General features: G+C 36.1%; 1 pseudogene; it reads left to right on the top strand.

Annotated features, from left to right (window-relative positions):
- The first annotated feature begins 242 nt into the window (after positions 1-242).
- On the top strand, positions 243-7,383 carry LOC112743562 (uncharacterized; annotated as a pseudogene).
- Positions 7,384-8,290: the final 907 nt, after the last annotated feature.

Raw genomic sequence — 8,290 nt, forward strand, 5'->3', positions numbered from 1 at the left:
TGAGAGCAAGAAAGAACTTGAGTGTCAGAACCACCTAACCAAATCCCAATGAGAGAAATGAGAACTCAAGCATAATAAAAATGAGAGAAGGACAAAAAAAAAAGGAATTGGATTTTCGAATAAAAAAACAAATTTAAGCATGATCCGGTTCAGTTTATATAAACCGATCCGGATCGTTGATTTTGGTAAAAAACCGGCCATATTAAACTAGATTTAATCATTATGCTATGTGAGTGGCTCCCAAACTTTAAACCCTAAATCGAATTAGCATCATCTAAGAGTCTTAAGACAGATCTTGTCATCGTGTACCTAAAAAGAAAAAAAAAAAAAAGAATTCTTGCTACTATATATACACCAAAAAAGAACCAAGAGGAGGTGGCTGGAACTGGAAGGAACAAACATCTTAGTAAAACCCCATAGCGATGTTTGCAGTCTGGATTGCAATTTTGATTTTGAGTTAAAAGTAGGTGGGAAAAATAAGAGAAAAAAATTTGAAAAGGGAAAGGAGAAAAAGGAAGGAAAATCGCAAAGCATTGGGGGCAGCAGACAGTGCGTGAGTGAGTGAAAAAGGTTGAAAGGGTTCATCCATCCACTAATGGCGGAAAGAGAAGGCGGATCGAGTTCGGAGATGTCTCTGAAGGATCAGGGCAACGAGTTCTTCAAGTCAGGCAAGTACCTCAAAGCTGCCGCACTCTACACTCAAGCCATTAAGCAGGACCCTTCAAGCCCTACTCTTTATAGGTCCTCCCCTCCCTTCTCTTATTACTAGTCTCTACTTTTTGTTACTTAATTTCTCAAAATGATGCCTTTTTTATTTGTTTACTTTTTATTTCAATCGTTGGGATTTCAAATTCTGCCTTTGCATTGTGATGAAATATTCTGGTTTCCTCTGTGCCCTTGTTCTGAGAAATGAAAACTGAATAGGAAGTGAGTTTCTGTTTTGCTCCCCCCCCCCCCCCCCCCGCCCTTTTTCTCTCTCTCTCTCCGTCTTCTCTTTCTGTATTTAATTTAGTGTTTTTTGTTAGTTGTGTTTCTGAATGGGAGCCTTATAGTAACTGTTGAGATGTCTCTGCGTGAGCCCTTCAGGTCACGGGTTCAATCCAGTGGAAGCACCCAATGTAATTTTGGGCTGTATCCCGTATGTTACACCCTTTGGGTGTGGCTCTTCCCTGACCCTGTGTTAATGCAGATGCTTGTGCACAGGGCTTCCCCTTATGTTAGTTGTGTTTCTTCGATTGTTGTAAGTTATGAACTTTTGGTTGAAGTTATTCTGTTAGTTTGTGACCTGAGTTTCTGAATTCCACTTTTGGCAGCTGTTAGGCGAGACCTTTGTGTTGGTTAAGTCATTGCCCTGTGCATCTCAGTTGTGTGACTAGTGATGTTGACCCATTTTTGGTTGTTAGTATGTCAGAAATCCAGATAGTACATACAGAGACTCTTTTGGTTGTAAAGGTTGCAAGACTTTTTCTGTACATCCTGAAATGGGGACATAAAATATGGGTCTAGTCTCCAATATCCTTTTTCTTGCTTGACCTTCATTAGATGTTTGGATGTGCTTTAGCGGCGCAAACAACGAATTTTAGCTTCAGCTCATACCTATTGCTAGATTGCACATAGCTCGGATAATTACTAATATATGCCATTCTATAAGTGTATATGACTATATGTAGAAGATACTGTTCTCTTCTTTCTTATTATTTTATGTCAAACTTAATGCATAAATATTGTGTCCGATGTGTTGTCTTACATTGTCTGCCAGTAATCGTGCTGCAGCATTGCTGCAATTGGATAAGCTCAACAAAGCTCTTGATGATGCTGAGATGACAATAAAATTAAAACCAGAATGGGAAAAGGTAAACTTTTAGCTAATCTTCTTAATGTTAAGAGTGTCTGACCCTTGTAAAATTGTAACAAGTTTGCGAGCTATGCTACATGCAGGGATATTTCAGGAAGGGAGTATATTAGAAGCCATGAAGCGATATGATGATGTAAGCTTATGATTGCCTTTTCCCTTACCATTTCATAAACCAAACCATTTTTTTTTGGTTGTTACTAATGCTTTTGCTTCTTTACATATTTGTAGGCATTGGCTGCCTTTGAGATAGCTTTGCAGTATAACCCGCAAAGTCAAGAAGTAACAAAAAAGATAAAGAGGATAAACCAACTAGTAAGGGAAGGTAAGCGAGCTCAAGAAGTGGAGAACATGAGATCTAATGTCGACATGGCCAAACATTTACAAGCATTGAAACCTGAATTGGTTAGTATCCATGTAATCTTGTACTATTAGTATGAGTTTTCAATTGTCCTGTGGTTTGTTAGTGTGTCTATTACATTAATCAATTTATATGATTTAGAAAAGGTATGAGGGAAGGACAATGAAAAAGGAACATCTGTTTTGTTTTTAAGGTTGGGTTTAGGGGCAGGTGGGAAGAGGAGAGAAGATAATGAGACAAATGTCAAATGCACTGAAGAGGAAAAAACTGATCTTTTGGACCAGCTTCTATTGTTAATTCAAGCTTAAGAATATGAGTGTAGCTAAGTTTAACCCAGTCTGATAGCCAAACCAAGTAATCCAAGATTGCTAAAATCTGTAAACAGCCTGAAGATTGAAACACCATAATAACACTGAAAAGTATTAACAAAATTCCTTGAAACCACAAAATACCAAGCTTGCCTCACTAGGCATAGATGCCACCCCATCTTTCTATGTTGCATTATTTTTTAAATGCATCTTATTTAATGCGTCTACTAATCATAGTTTTTGATGGCTGATGGCTACTCATGGTGGAAGCGTAAAATACCGGCATGAGGTTATAGCTGATACTATTTTGGCAAATGTCGGATACATTAAAAAGATATATAAACTGTATGCAAATAAATACTAAAATAATCTAGAAAATATAAATAAAACTACTAGAAGATAAAAATAATATCTAAACCACTAACTACTAATACTTTATTATCATAATGTAAAACTATTTATCCATGTTATAATAATCAATATTAAAGATTAAAACTAATATCAAATTGACAAAATATTAATATAGCTAAGCTGCAGCAGAAGTAATTGAGTGTTTAGAACAGAAAAAATGATAGAGGGCTTAGAATAGAGAAAAGGGTTTAGAATGGATAAACAAAATCTTGAGGGTCAAAATATAAAGAGAAAAAGAAGCACCATAGAGAAGCAGATTCAGGAACAACGTTCGACATTGTTGTGTTCCTCTGCAGGCCATGGTGCCATCATTGTCAATGTTCTGTGACTCTGTCACGTTCTATTGCTTTGTCATCGTGGACTTCCTCTGCAGAACGGTGACAATGCTGTGGTGGTGATGCTGTCAGCATCCCAATCTTTGTCTTAGTCAAGCAATGGAGGAGGAGGGAGTGAACAACAGAGAGTAGAGAGGAGTTTGTCTTACAAATGTTAGGCTTAGGGGTATTAAAATGACCAAAAGACCCTCTAATTTAAAAGAAATTCCAATAAGACATGCCATCTCCACCATATCTGTATTGGACCACAACGGCGCCACCGCCGATCTGGCCATCATTTGTCCAATGCCATTTCCACAACACCACACACTTAAGATGGCGGTTAGCCTAAACACCGCCATGGTGCTGCCATGGTCACAATTTAAAAACACTGCTACTTATCCAACATAACATTCTTACCCTGCAAGAATTTCACCTTTGGCTTTTTAGTGTCAGAAATTGAATCCCACGCAACATCGTAGATCTGCTTTAAATTTTTCCTTGACATTGAACGGTATTTTCTATAACAAACAAACCCAAAGTACTCCTCCATTTCAAAGGCCAACCTTGAATTCTCTATGTTATGTCCTCATCATTTTGTAGATAGACTCAAGATAGTTAAGCTGTTTGATTTGTGTTTGTTACGGTCTTCAAATTTTCATCTCTAAGATAGAATTAGTGCACCATTTGCTAAACTTGTATATTGTATACTCCATTTTACTTCTCTTTTAACAAAAAGTAGGTGCTTCAAATATTTTTCTACAGCACTAATTTCCAATTTAATTTCTCTCTTGCTTTTCTAAGAATGAGCATATCATGATATCATATACAACAGGTATGCACCTTGGCGCTCATTCCTGGATACGTTCAATATGCACATCTAAGTTCAACCTAAAAGATAGAGACTAGATGTTGACCGTTGTGCAACCCAATCTCTATGTTTCTCTTAGACAATCCAATACATCAGTGTTCCACTGCTTATCCATCCTCCTCACTAAATTCCAGAAACTATAGGGTATAACTTTAGGTCCCTTTCCCTAGCGTTTAGCCATTGAGAGTCTTTGTCCTTCATTGAGACCTAGCTAAAGTAACTCTTCCACCTGTCCATATTATCTTCTTCCATGGCTAAAACTTCACTTTCTTCATCCTTTTTATGCTCTAGTTTTATGTGTAGACATAGCTATTAATTCCACTTGAAAGTTTTAGAGCTTGTGTGGAAAGCTAAGAAACAGAATTCATTCAAGAATGAATCTTTTCCATGTTTTGGAACAAACAAAAGTTAATAATTTCAATTCCAATGAGAATTCTAATTCTCACATTTACTCTATTGATCGGTAGTTTTTCTTCTCTCTTCTGAGATGTTCTGTATTGTTTGCTTTAATATTGATTCCATTATATTGATATTTATAACGTGGTTAAATTTATTTCCATACACATCTGCATAATTTTAAATTCCCCAAATGAGAATTGAGATATTTCCCATGCAGTCTGGAAAATATGGATCTGAGATGCTGGAAGGACATGTTTACATTCCTTGTTGAGACCATGGAAACTGCTGTAAAATCATGGCATGAGACCTCTAAACTGGATGCTAGAGTTTACTTCTTCTTGATAAGGAAAAGACACAGACGGATAAATATGCCCCAATTGTGAATATTGACAAGGTTATATCTTTATGAATCTTATTGAGTTTCTATTTTGGATTGACTTGGTTTTGTGGTGGTTCGCTTCATTTATTGTTGTATTCTTTCATAGACTATAGGCTTAATGTGATGCATACACTTTTATTGGCAAGTGATCATTAAAAGGAAATTAATAAACTTCTCAGTATGATATTCAGGATTTTAATCTCACTCTTGTCTTACGTGACTTGCCAGGCATTTGAATCACCACATACTCATGGCAATTGCTTTTGTATCTTAGACAGTATGCTGAGGAGTCTTTCTCCAAAGCAGCCTGCTTAGTGACTCTAAAAGCATCATTGCTTATCCACAGGTAATTTTGATTTAGTAAGGCGCTAAATGTGGTGGGGATGAATTATCTTTGCAGAAAAAGTAACACGCTAATAAATTGTTGTTAATTGGAAAATTTTATTGGAATCAAATATCCTACTTTTTAGGGAGATCACATTTGAGATAGAAATGGTATCTCAGGGAAATATTTATTTGGGCATGTGGCCAACTTTAAACTGCTCGTGTTGGTTGAGACAAAAAGTATTTTGGTTGTGGACTAAGTTTATGCTTGCCTTTCCTTCCTCATCTTTCTTCTCATTTGATTCTTCCAATCTAAGTGCTTAAATTGCTGAGTGTGCAATTAATGCAACTACAGAGTGATATCCTTTCGTTCTAGTGGGGCCAGTTACATAACTAAACTATGCATCATGTTCTGTTAAAAATTAAGTTTTCGGAAAGGATATTTACATCAAAATTTTCTTTAAATGCTTTTGCTAGTTTTCCTTAGTATACAGGTGCCTCTTTATTGGATGTGTTTGCGCTGGACCTTAGTCATGTTCATATTCCTAGCATGCTATGAATAATTTTTCAATCAATGAATGAAAACACAACACCAGATATCGTAACATTTTGGCAAGTGTTATTGTGATTGATTGCAAAGAGATAGCAAGCAGACTTCATTCTTCGATTTAGTCATACAACGAGAGGAGCCAACCAAATAGGCCCTCTTAGCTTGTTTTCATGTTTGTTTTATTTAGTTGGAAGTGCGTCCAAGAGATATAAAAAATCTGGTCATTAGAGAATGTAATCAACTTGTTTCAACTTAATGAATGTTTCCCTTAAATGTCATTAAAATAAACGGAAAAGGAAAAACAGAAAAGAAAACGCTTGTGGTCTTTCAAGTTCAAGGTCCGGATAAAATCCCGGACTATGCGGACCTTTTACTAGTGGCCTGGGGTGCATTCATGTCACTGCCATCTTATTATATTATTTTGAGCATTTAGGGAATTCATGTGGCCAATATTCCTCTTCAAATCATCTCAAACTGAGTTCAATTTGTTTGATTAATTTTTGTGATTATGATTGATTTCTTTCAATTAGAATAATGGGGTCTGAATATGGTCAATCCGCTAATGACATTATGTGTCACTATGTGAGCAGTCTGGAAAGGCCAAGGATCAGGAAGTGGAAACATGCGCAAAATGATGGCTTCTTTGTTCAATTTGAGACACCTTCTCTACGAAAGCTCTGGTTTATTCCAAGTTCCAATGAAAAGGGACAGACGTTGTGCAGGTTTCTCTTCCTCCACTCTCTTACATGCAAATGATGGAATGTATTTTAACCTTCATTCACTATATGCATTCAATTTTCTGGAGCATTTGCTAATTAGCTATTAAAATATTTATGTACCAAAGAAAACGAAATTTGAAATTTTTTACCCCTTCTGGAGATTTTCCCCCTTCTAGTCCATTTACTTTCTTACATCTCCAAAGGAAGTATAAATTTTGTTAACCTTTCAATGTGCATGAAGTAGAGAAGTATCAATTAACTTTTCAAATCTTGTAGAAGGAAGATCATCCAATGTACCTATTTTTTGAATGGTAACTGTATTGGTAAAAAATGTTGAATAATTGTGGAACCTTCTCATTGAGAATCTTCCAAGTGATTCCTGATAAATAACATAAATTGGTTTCGCTTTCATCATAGCGTTATGCTTAAAGATTTATTACCTAAATTTTGTCTATTGCCTTTCGAAGAATCCAAACACGTACTTGATCAGGGAACTTGCTAGGCTGGTTCTATTCATCTATTTCTTCTTAGAATTATTAGTATGGGAACTTTGCAGTGCGCCCTGAAGTTTGCTTTTGGTTATATAATATAACCTTTTAAATTGAAAAATCTAATTTGTGTTAGCTATTTATTTCTCAGGGATCCGGATGGTTTGGACATAGGTGCTCATGAAATTCTTCCGCGGTTATTCAAGGAAAATCTTCCCAGCTCTTAAAACTAGTGTTTTGGCTTATATTTCCTTGGATATAAATGATAGGCTCATAGGAAAGTTTTCGTATCCAACAAAATATGGAGGACTAGGTTTATTGGCCATGTTTTGTTTTCTTGTAATGTGACAAATGCATCTCTTTCGATTTTGATTTATTTTTAATTTATTTTATCCAAACCTTCAAAAGGTTGCGTACTTGCGTTAGTTCTGTGCAAGTTATTAATTGCATGATTGATATTCATCTATATTGGTGTTCTCTGGACTTTGGCCTTTTAGTTTGTTTCATTCTAGATAGGACACGTCTGTGGTTGAGTCTAGAAAACTGCTTATTATGAAAGTTTGTGTGTATCTTTGTCGTTGAGATATGAATATGGTAGTTGGCTGTTAGCCTGTTACAGCAAAGTTGATTTAATTGCTTTCTTTTGACTTTATATTGAACAACATCGTACTTATTGGTGATCAGGGACTACTGAGTCTAACCAATTTCACATGCACCTTGTGTCATTATAGCTATCTTACAAGAAAACTGATATTAATACCACTGCATCATGGTTAGGGGCTGCTTGTCTTTTTCTTTGTCAGGAATTGCAACGTCTTTTGTGCGATGGATATGGATTGGATTAGAGGTTCACTTCAAATATTAATTCGTTCAAATTGAATTAGATAGTGAATGCAGTTTTTTTTTTATTTCTTATTTTTTGAGTAGAGTCAGTTTACTATTTAGTCAATGAAAAATTTCGCATCAGACAAATTAGTTACTAAGCAATCAAAAGTACCAAATTAGTCCCTGGAGTTGGCATTTGTCGATACCGTTAGTCCTTACTGAGGCGCTGTTAAATGACATCGTTTGATGAGCTCACTAAAACAAAACGTAAGCGCTTATGGAAGGAGAGAAACATTGTTGATTCGTATGAAATGATAATGAAATTTAAACAACCTAATTGCATGAGACAGATAATGAATTGGAAAATGAGCAGATAGAGGCTAATTTGTCGGCGAAGAGGAGGGGCGACAGATTGCTAGCTTGGTGGGGCATGTGTCGTGGGTAGGAAAGGAGATAAGCACCGTTTTGCCTCAGTGTTACTGCAATGTA

This window comes from Arachis hypogaea, chromosome 2, assembly GCF_003086295.3.
Source record: "Arachis hypogaea cultivar Tifrunner chromosome 2, arahy.Tifrunner.gnm2.J5K5, whole genome shotgun sequence".
Lineage (NCBI taxonomy): Eukaryota > Viridiplantae > Streptophyta > Magnoliopsida > Fabales > Fabaceae > Arachis > Arachis hypogaea.